Consider the following 12092-nt stretch of genomic DNA (forward strand, 5'->3'; position numbering starts at 1 on the left):
GATGAGTGAGCTTCCCCCCTTACCTGCCCAAAAAGCATAAAGAAGAAAAGAATAAATAGAGTTTTAACTATAAGCGAAATGTAGAAAATAGAGAGCCCTGAGGACCAACTTATGTTTATACACCATGGCACTGATATAGGAACCCAATATAAGGCAAGATGCCTAACACGGACATCTGGTGGGCTATGAATCAGTGAAAAATGGCTGACACCAGATGTCTGGGGAACCCAAAAGTAAACCGTGATGTCATCCCTTACATAACTACTTCTTGCAGAATGCCACATTTTGTTTGGGCTTTGTGTATAAATATGACCTTGAGGTCAAAAAGCCTTAGTCTTTTGCCTCTGCCAGCCTTCCTGTGTGCATCTCTCTGTTGGCCTGTATCTATCTCTGAGTGCTTGTGTATTGGTGGATAAAGAGTGTTATCCATTCCTAGTTACTCATAATCTCTTCAAGCTCTCAGCCTCCTGAGATCACCCTCCTTTGCTGGGGCCAAAGTTTGGGCCCTAGTAAATGAAGTATCAAAGTTATAAGAGAAAATGGAAAATATAAAAGAAATATCTGGCTTGGCAGGAAAACATTGGAGAAATAAGAGGAGAAAAGAATGGGGTGAAAAGCAAATGACCTCACTGCATTTCAAGAGTAACAGTTGACTTAGAAACTCTTTGTACCCAATAAGAAATTGATGGGCTGACCCATCCAGTGCTTGTACACCATGGGCCTTCTAAATTATTAATATCAGTAATTAAATGTCAACTCAAAAGACTGCACATACCTTCCATATTTTTTTCTAATATATAAAGGCTTAGGTCAATAGAAATAAAATACAGGAAAAACACTTGTATAAGTCTGTTTCATGAGGCAAATATTTGTAAACAGAAAATATACCAAAATCAGAACCTAACTTCAGGTGCAAGTCTCTTTAAAACTCCTGACTGGGAGTCCTTAAATTTATAATGGAAACATCATTGTTATAAATATCATTGGGACATCAGTTGACCAGATGTTGACTGTCTCCTCTAAGGGTGATTAGAGAAAAATTTGTAAGGAGATGATTTAAATTATATAGAAGAGAGATTATTTTATAGTGAAGGCTATCAAATCATAAAACATGGTAATTTTGAAGCCATAAAGCATCCCTATGATGATCGCTGAAATATAACCTCGCTTGCTTGGTTTGAATTTGGCAGGGTTAAGGTGTAGTAGAAATTATCTGTGTAATTTTTTGGACCTTCTTCTGTGAGAGAATTGGACATCATATTTCTCGTGCCAGGAGCTCAAGGAGTAGAAGGATTGTTTCTCTTTCTTTCTAATCTTGCATGGCATGTGGCCTAGTTTGCAGGGCTCTTTTTTGGTCTCTGAAATTGTTTCTTGGGAAGAATCCTGGGACCGTAGGAAGGTCCTGAAGAGAAAGTCTTGTGTTTTTGTTTGTTGGTTTTTAATGTGAAGTGTGTGTGTGTGTGTGTGTGTGTGTGTGTGTGTGTGTGTGTGTGTGTAGATACTTGTATTACACGGTTCATATGTAGAGGCCAAAGAAGAAGTGTTTTTTGTTTTGTTTTTGTTGTTTTTGAAGTAGGGTTTCTCACAACAGAAGTTGCTGTGCTGTGGGCTGCGGGTAGCTAGCCCAGGAGCTTCTTTTCTTCTCACGCTTGGAATCCTGAGCTTACTGGTATCTACCACCACATGTGGCTTTTTATGTGGGTTCACGGAACCAAACTCTTGTCAGCAGGCCTGCAGGACAAGCAGCTTTAATTGCTAAGGCATTTTCTTGCCCCATAAGCAGAAGTGTTCAGTGGGAGTGCAGGGTTAATGGCTGTATTTTAAAGATGAAACTTACCGAGCTTCATCCTTCTCTACATCTCCCCTGGTGTGATCAAATAGCTAAGCACAAGGTATATGAAAGAGATAAGAAAACTTTCCTTTTTTTGAGTGGTTAGACTTAAACTTTAGAAACCACAAGAAGGATTGTCATCACAACCATGCCACTGACACCTTTACTGAAACATGGGCTTCACTGTTCTGCTTCCATGTATGATTTGTAAGAGTTGTCTTAACCCTTAAAGGTGTTCCTGGTGGAGCAGATATGATAGTGGTCAAGTCCCATTATCTTAGAGAAGAATGAATCCACGTTTCTGAGAATGCTCGGACACTAGTCCCCTTCTCCTTCATTAAATCTGTGAATCTTACTAAGCAACTCAGAGTATCTGCTTCGTTTTGTCTGGAGAAGTCAAAATACGATTTTCAACCAATTAACAATACATAAAATTCACTCATCTTTGAGGCACATCCTGGTTTTGAAAGAAAAAACTATAAAGGAAGTGTTACAGATAAATATTTGTGCCCTCTATAAATAATGCGTAGCAATATTAAGAGCTGAGGACTTGTGTGGGTGGCTGGGTTCTCTTGGATAGGATTAATGCTCCCATGAAAAGTTCTTGGACTACTTCACATTCTTCCCTGTCTCCACCATTAGAAAACACAGCAGGAATATGGCTATTTAGCAGCAAAGAAATTCACAAGGCTGTTTGACAGCACTTAGATCTGACGTTCTTGGACCCTGAACTGTGAGAAATAAACTGCAGCTCATACACCAGTGAAGACAGATTTGATTATAGCAGCCCAACTTAGTTATAGCTTTGTGCTGTTTATATATTGAGATAGAAAGCTGTCAAGTACAAGGTATAATACTGTTTTAATATTTCTGCACAGTTGACCAGTGCTTTCCAGCACAACTATGATTCACATTATTTGAAGAAAGAGATTGTTTCTCAGATCCCAGGAATTTGCAGAGAAAGGTCTTCAGTCCAAAGGTCTGGAGGAAACCTATTATCTTTCAGGTTTGAGGACTATAACACACAAAGAACATGTTATCAACTTTAATTTTGTTTAAATCAGCACTGAGCAATTAGCTTTAATAACCACAGAGACAATACAATTAAGATTACACATTTTAAAGAATTGTTCTTCAATTTTTTCTAAGTGTACTATCTTAGCTGAAAACATTAATATATTAGGTCCCTAAAAAGTGAGAATTTCTGTCTTTTTTTGGGGGGGGGATGGACCAACAATCAGTTGAACTGTTTTCCTCCTCTTCCTGTTTGCATTCCTGGCATGTCCCTGTGATTACGTATGATTTGAACTCTGGCTGGGGAGCACAGTTGTAACAGCACAAGGAGAACTAAGTCACCTCCACACATCACTTGTTGCTGTGGAATCGGCAGTACAGATGTTCGTTTGCTTTTTTTCAAGCAGAGAATCCCAGTTCCCATTCTTCCAACATAGACGAACCTGACTTTTAATGTTGGTTAACTGACAAAGTCCACCAGAAGTATTTATTCTGTTGATTTCATTGTTGTTCAAAATTATCACCAGGGAGAACTTAGCCAGAACACCCAACAAAGGGCAGACAGAATCTGTAGAGACCGTATCCAGTGGATAGGCACCAATTAAGGGATAGGGCCACCTACCCACCTCAAAAATATTGATGCAGGATTCTTCTTATCAAAAGAAAATGCAGGGACCAAGAGTTGAGCAGAGACTGAAGAAAAGGTCATTTTCTTTTCTTCAGAAGCTGCCTCACCTAGGGATCCATCCCATCTGCTGATACCAAACCCAGACACTATGCTGATGCCAAGAAGTGCTTGCTGAGAGGAACCCAGTATAGTGGTTTCCTGAGAGGCACTGACAGAGCCAGACCAATACAAATGCAGATGTACACAGTCAAACCGAGTGCAGAGACCCAATGGGGAAGTTAGAGCAAGAACTGTAGGAATTGAAGGGTTTGCAACCTTATAGGAAGAACAACATCAACCAACCAGACAGCCCAAAGCTCCCAGGGACTAAACCACCAACAAAAGGGTACCTATGGCTCCAGCTGGATATGTAACGGAGGGTACCCTTATCGGGCATCACTGGGAGGGGAGCTCCTTGGTCCTGTGGAGGCTTGATGACCCAGGATAGGGGAGTGCTAAGCCAATGAGGCAGGAGTGGGTGGCCGGGTTGGGGGAGTACTCTCATAGAGACAGGAGGGGGGGCGAGGGGTTAGGGGGCTTGTGGAGAAAAAACTGGGAAGGGGGCTAACATTTGAAATATAAATAAATAAAATGACCAAACCAAACAAAAGAAAACACAAAAAATTACCAACTTTCTACAATTTTGAAGCTCTGTAGTCTAGTAAGCCTGGGTACTTGCATAGGAATCACAGCGGGAAAAATGTAGAGAAGGAGGAAGATTGAATACTTGACAAGAGATGCCATCAAGTAGAGAGAGGTCAGCTAAGTCTTCCGACTACACAGTTTGAATATAGACATAGCTTGATTATAGAAGTAGTTAGAGTAACAGTTGTATGTGTACTTTGGCAATAGGATGTGCTGGAATTACAGTCAAGATCTCTTTGGTCATAGACAGAAAGACTTTGATCACTGGTATAGGGCTCACAGATGGGATGCCAAGGCTGGAATTGAGGAGGTGACAGAGAAGGATAACAATACTTTTGCCATGTGGATGCCATTACAAGGCAGTGATCTAGAGCTATGCTTGACAGATTAAAACTTCTGTAACCAATGCTAAGACCACTGAATACCAAACTTAGCACAACAGGAGAATATTGCTCATGAGACTGATTTTATTTCAGGTGATGTCAAGAATGAAGAGGAGAATACCCTCTGGTTGGAAAAATCAGTGAGTAAAACTGGAAAGACAGAGGTGGTCACATAAATGTACAAGACAAGACGGCACATATGTCTAAGCATTCTGTAGAATGCCACCCCAATGGTATTACAATCCCTTTGGTGGAAAGGAGTTATTTTAAGTATCAAGAGAGAAATTAAAATTCAATGCTAAAATTTAAGAAAGAAAAAAAAATCTCAGAGCAGACTGATCCTATATCCAAACTATATTCCTACTTCACACACAGAGTTATGGAAGATGCTGTACATCTTTTTCTTGATTTGTGTAGTCCTAAGAATCTCTACACAGGGACCCCAATGAAGGAGCTAGAGAAAGGACTGAAGGAGCTGAAAGGGTCTGCAACCCCATGGGAAGAACAAAATGATCAACTAACCAAACCCACCACAGCTTCCAGGAACTTAAATCACCAACCAATGAGCACACATGGAGAGACCCATGGCTCCAGGTGCATATGCAGCAGAGGATGGCATTCCTTTCGTCCAGGGAAGGCTCATTTTCCCAGTGCAGGGGAACGCCAAGGTGCTGAGGTGAGAGAGGGTGGTTAGGAGAGGGAGCACCTTCATGGAGGCAATGGGAGGCGGATGAGGGATGAGATCAGGGCACAGGGGATAACATCTGAAATGTAAATACAGAGAATATCCAATGGGGGGGAGAATTAAACACATACATAATAAACATTGCTTTCTAAGTTCATGTGGGATGTGGAGCAGGTACTTGAGATGAAATTCTTACACCATTAGATTGCAACGTCATCCTTATTGTTATCTTTTATGGACGCAATGCCGTAGCTCCGGACATGTATTCACCATAACAAATTAAGAATGTTTACAGCTCCACAGCTTTGCTTGGTCAGCCACGTCTCCTTTGCTACTTATTTAAGAGTACTTTACACAGCACAGCAACTTGTCCCCCATGATCAGCATCAGGGACAACAGGTTTCTTTTTCTGCAGGTCTTAATTTGTGTACCTCATTTTATCTTTCAGTTCATTTGAAATTTTCTCTAAGCTAACCAGAAATTGAGCTTCTTCAGTGAATCAGTTCTTATACTTTTATTCACTATAATAATCTTAGGGCCTAGAACAGGGTTTTGCATCCAGTAAAAATTCCATAGACTATATATATATATATATATATATATATATATATATATATATATATATATGTGTGTGTGTGTGTGTGTGTGTGTGTGTGTGTGTGTGTGTGTGTGTTTGTATGTGCATGTGTATGTGTGTGTACATATATATGTACATATAGATAGAAAAAATATATATCCATGCATACACATATATAATTTGTCTGCCATTACCATGAATGTAAAAATTTGTATTCACACCTTATTTCGTATTTAAAAAAAAAACACAGACCACATTTAAAATACATGGAAAACTATTTCATTCTTTTATGAACTACCTTATTGTTCCTTCATGAAGAATGAATTATTTCCTATGACTTCACACTTAATAATATTTTAATTAATATGAACTATTATAACTTGTAAATATGTTTAAATAATTATTGTGTTTACTTGAAAACATTTTCACTTTTAATGTAGAAGTCATTTTTAACTTTTTAACAGCCTGAAATTAAATTTTATAGACCTCATATTGAGCTGTTCCTAACCAAGATTAGAGTGATTATTTGCCTTTTTTCAATGAAAATATTTTTCTTTTTCTATTTTAATTACTTCATTTACTCTTCTTTCATATATTACATCCAGATAACAGTTTTTCATCCTTCCTCTCTTCCCAACCATCCCCTTTCCTCCGATCTATTCTTTTCTCATTTCTATTCAGAAATATCAACAGAACATGGCATAAGAAGTTAGGCATATGCCCTCACGTTAAGACTGAACACGGAAACCTATTAAGAGAAAAAGGGTCCCAAAAGTAGGCAAGAGTCTAGACATTCCTGAAACACCACGCTAAAGAACCACAACACACACACAGAGGACCTAGGTCAGACCCACACAGGCTCCCTGCTGGTTACTCTAGTCTCTGTGAGCCCCTATGAACTCTGGTTAATTGATTCTGTGGACTGTGTCTTTGTGGTATCTTTGACCCCTCTGCCTCCCACAATCCCTTCTCCCCCTCAGAACTCCCCAAGCTCTGCCTAATACTTGGCTGCAGGTCTCTGCAAGAGTTCCTATCAGTTGCTGTTTGAAACATCTCGGTTCTATGAGTATATCATTAGAAATCATTTCATTGACTGTGGTGTGTGTGTGTGTGTGTGTGTGTGTGTGTGTGTGTGTGTGTGTGTGTGTGGTTGGTCCCTGGGCTATCCAGCCATTGATCTCTGATTTGTGGTCCTCCGGGTAATGTCATGGATGGACTCTCACATGTGGTATGGGTCTTCAGATGGATCTGAATTGTTTGGCGACCCCCACAGTTCTGTGCCCCTTACCCCAGCACATCTTACAACAGGATAAATTGTAGGTTGATGTTTTCATGGTTGGGTTGGTGTTCCAGTCCATCTACTCCCTTATCTAGTTATAGACATTCAGGCATTGCACTAGGGTGACCCTTGTAGACCCCAGGGAGTTTCCATTGCACTAGGTATTTGCCTTGCCCCTGAAATCTGCCCCCAATTCCAGTTCTTTGCGTAAGTACTCTCTCCCTCCATCCCAACTGTGTCTCTCCTGTTCCCAGTCATACCAGACCCCCAGTCCACCCTCTAAATCTATTTTATTTCTCTTCCTGGAGATATTTATGCATCTCCACCTTGAGCTCTTCTTGTTACTTAGCCTTTTTTTTTGGGGGGGTCCATGGATTGTGTCTATGCTGTTTATGGCTATCCTTTACAGCTAATATTCACTTATAAGTGATCATATACCATGTTTGCATTTCTGGGTTTGTCTTTCTAGGTATGGGTTGCCTTAGAGGAACAACTTTTGTGAAATTGAATACAAATTTCATGAGTTCTGTTTGTTTCTTTTTGGGTTTTTTTTGGGAGGGAGGGGTTGTTTGTTTGCAGCTGCATAAATCACCATTGTGTGAATGCATCACATTTTCTTTATTCATTGTTCAGTTCAGGGACATCTATATTATTTTAATGCCTGTCTTTTATGAATAAGCCTGCTCCAAATATAGCTAAGCCAGTGTCCTTTTATTAGGATGGAGCAACCTTTGGTTACAAGCTAGGAGTGGTATGACAAGGTCTTGAGGTAGATTGCTTCACCGTTTTCTAAGAAGCAGCAGTATTAATTTCCAAAGTGACTGCACAAGTTTGTACTCTCACTAGTGTAAGTGTAAAGCTATCACTTGTGTTTTTGCTCTTAGCCATTTTGGTGGGGTAAGGTGGAATCTCAAAGTCATTTGGATTTGCATCTCGCCGATGGCTAAGGGTAATGAACATTTCTTTGAGTATTTCTCTTCCATTAGAGTTTGTTGTTGTTGTTGTTGTTGTTGTTGTTGTTGTGAACTCTCTATTTAGATCTGTACCCCAAGTTTTACATCAGATTATATGTTTTGTTTATGTCTAGTTTCTTGAGTTCTTTATAAAGTTTGGTTACTAGCCTTCTGTCAGATATAGACTTGGTGAAAATGTTTTGCCTTTCTATAAGCTGCTGACTTGCTCTACTGATGGTTTCCTTCACCTTACAGAAGCTTTCTGTTTCACAATGTCCCATTTATCATTTATCTCAGTGTCTGCACTGAGGTATCCGAGGCTTTCCCCACTTTCTCTTCTATCAGGTTCAGTGTATTGGGTTTTATGTTGAGGTTCTTGATCCACTTGAACTTGAGTTTTATGCAGGGTGATGGATGTGGATTGATGTACCGTCTACACTCAGATATCCAGTTAGACCAGCACTATCTGTTGATGATGTTTTTTTTTCCTCCATTGTATATTTCTGGCTTCTGTAATCGTAAAAAAAAAGGTATCCATAGGTGTGTGGATTTGTGTCTGGGTCTCTGATCCATTGATAAGCATGTCAGGTCTTATGCCAATATTCTGCTGTTTTTATTACTATCGATCTATACTACAGCTTGAAGTCAGGGATGGTGATACCTTCAGAAGATTCCTTTATTGTTCAGGATTTTTTAGCTGTACTAGGCTTTTGTTTTTTCATATGAAGTTGATTATTTGTTCTTTCAAGATCTGTGAAAAATTATGTTGGCATTTTCGTGGGAATTGCATTGAATCTATAAGTTGCTTTAGGTAAGATGTCCCTCTTTGCTATGTTAATCCTTTTGATCCATGAGCATGAGTGATATTTCTATCTTTTTCTGATGGCCCTCTTTGCTATGTTAATGCTTTGGATCCATGAGCATGAGCGATATTTCTATCTTTTGCTGATGGCCCTCTTTGCTATGTTAATGCTTTGGATCCATGAGCATGAGCGATATTTCTATCTTTTGCTATGTTCTTCAGTTTCTTTCTTCAAAGGCTTGAAGTTACTGTTATACAATTTTTTCACTTGCTTGGTTAGATTTGCCATAAATATTTTATATTATTTGTGCCTATTGTGAAGGGAATTGTTTCTCTAATTTGTTTCTCAGTCATGTGCATATAGGAGGGTTACATTATTTATTATTATTATTATTATTATTATTATTATTATTATTATTATTATTATTAATCCAGCCACTTTGGCAGTGTTTGTCAGCTGTAGAAGTTCTCTGATAGAATTTGTAAAATTGCTTATATGTACTAACATATTATCTGTGAATAGTGATAATTTGACTTCTTCCTTTCCAATTTGTATTTCTTTGATCTCCTTTTGTTGTCTTATTGTTCTAGGTAGAACTTCAAGTATTATATTCAATAGATATAGAGAGAATAAATATTTGTGTCTTGTTATTTTAGTGAAATTGTTTTGAGTTTCTTTCCATTTAATTTAATATCGGTTATAGGTTTGCTGTAAATTGTCTTTATTATATCTAGTTATGTCTTTATATCACTGATCTCTCCAAGACTTTTATCACTTTTATCATGTTGAATTTTGTCAGAGGTATTTTTCTGCATCTAATAAAATGATTATGTGGTTTCAACCACAGTAAAGGTTTGGAAAGAGATTTTCTAAACAAATGAAAGCAAGAAGCAAGCCAGTGTAACTTATTTTAATAGGTAACAAAATGAACTTCAAACCAAAATTAATCAGAAGAGGTGGTGAAAGACACTTTGTACTTATCAAAAAATAAACAAACAAAAAAAATCCACCAAGATAATATTTCAATTCTTAACATCTATGCCACGAGTACAAGGGCATCCATATTTGTAAAAGAAGTGCTACTAAAGTTTAAATCACAATAGAACCTTACACATTCATAGTGAGAAACATCAATACCCTAATCTCACCAATGAGCAGATCATGCAGACAAAAAGTAAACAGAAATAATGGAACTAACAGACTTTATGACTCAAATGGACCAAACATATATCTATAGAACATTTCACCCAAACACAAAAGAGCGTACCTTCTTCTCAGCACTTCAGTGAACTTGCTCCAAAATTTATCACATACTCAGTCACAAAGCAAGTCTCAGCAGATACAATAAAATCAAAATATCCTCCTGTATTCTATCAGACCATCTCAGATTAAAGGTGTATTTCAACAACAACAGAAACAACAGAACACCTACTAATTTGTGGAAACTGAACAACTCTCTACTGACTGACTAATGGGTTAAGCAAGAAATAAAGAAATTAAAGACTTCCTACAATTCAATGAAAGTATATGCACAACATACTGAAACTTATGGGACACAATGGATGGGGTGCTAAGAGGAAAGTTCATAGCTCTAAGGGCCTATCTGAGTTTGGGTTTTGCTGCTGTTAACAGATACAATGAGCAAGGCAACTTTCATAAAGGGCAATATTTAATCGACGCTTGTTTTCAGGTTTCAAGTTGGGTTTACTATCATCAAGGTGGAAGCATGCAGTGTCCAGACAGGCAAGGTGCTAGAGTTCCTGAGAGTTCTACCTCTTGTTCTAAAGGCAGCTAGAAGAATACTGACTTCCAGGCAGCTAGGAAGAGGTCTATGCTCACAATGACACACTTCCTCCAACAAGGCCACACCTCCAAATGGTGTCACTCTGTGGGCCAAGCATAGTGGTGGTTACCACAGTGCCTAATAACAAATGGAGAGATTTCACACGAGCAACTTATTAGCATATCTGAAAGCTCTAAACCAAATAGAAGCAAACACAGTGAAGAGGAGGAGATGGCAGGAAATAATCAAACTGAAGACTAAAATCAATAAAATAGAAACAAAGAATACAATCTAAAGAATCAATGTGGAGGGGGGAAAAAGTTTGTTCTTTAAGAAAACCATCAAGACAGACAAAGCCTTATGCAAACTAACTAAAATATGGAAAGAAAAACTTCAAAATTTACAAAATAAGAAACAGAGATACAATAAGATAGTGAGGAAATACAAAGAACCATTAGGTCATACTTTAAAAATCTGGAATATCTAAGGCAAATGAACAGTTTTCTTAATAGAAACACATTACCAAAGTTAAATCAAGATCAAATAAACAATATAAATAGAACTAAAACCTGTAAGCAAATAGAAACAGTCATCAGAAGTCTCCCACCAAAAACTAAAACAAAAACTAAAAACCCCAAACAAACCAAAACCAAAACAAATAAACAAAACCCAGGGCCAAATAGCTTTAGAGCAGACTTTTACCAGACTTTGAAAAAAAAAAAGATAATTCTAATACTTCTCAAATTATTCCACAAAATAAAATTAGAAAGAATATTGCCCAATTCATTTTATGAGACCATAGTCACTCTGACACCCAAACCACATGAAAATTCAACAAAGAAAGAGAATTACAGTTCAAGTTCCCTCATGAATATTGATGTAAAAATCTCAATAAAATACTCATAAAACTGAATCCAAGAGCACATCAAAAGATCATCTACCATGACCAAGTAGACTTCATCCCAGAGATGCTGGGGGAATTCAACATGCAAGAACCTGTGAATGGACTCTACTATATAAACAAGCTGAGAGAAACCTGTTAGTAGAACATTTCTCTTTTTTGTGCTTGACGTCTGCTTTGTATTTTTTTAGCTTTACTCTCCTTAATTTTTTTTTTTGCTTAGAGGCATAATGAAAAGACCAATATCTTAGGATGTTTTCCAGTCGAACCAAAACCATGTGTGTGTTGAACAAAGGTTCCATGCTAATGAGCTTAAAGGGGATACAGTTCTGGTCCCTACTGGGGCCTACTAGGGAGAAGAAACCCCAATTAAATGAGAGTAGGCCTTGGTGACAATGACTGTCTCAGCCTGGGGATAAAATAGTACAATTAGAAGCAAATAATTTTGAATTAGAATTGTCTGTTCAGGTTTCCTTTGAAGATGAACTTTCTTTAATTTCATAATCAATTATAGTTCTATCATATGAATTAATGTTGCACTGTCTTTCTGACAAACAGGTGATATGCTCTT

Source organism: Micromys minutus (assembly GCF_963924665.1).
Source record: "Micromys minutus genome assembly, chromosome: 15".
In the NCBI taxonomy this organism is placed as follows: Eukaryota; Metazoa; Chordata; class Mammalia; order Rodentia; family Muridae; genus Micromys; species Micromys minutus.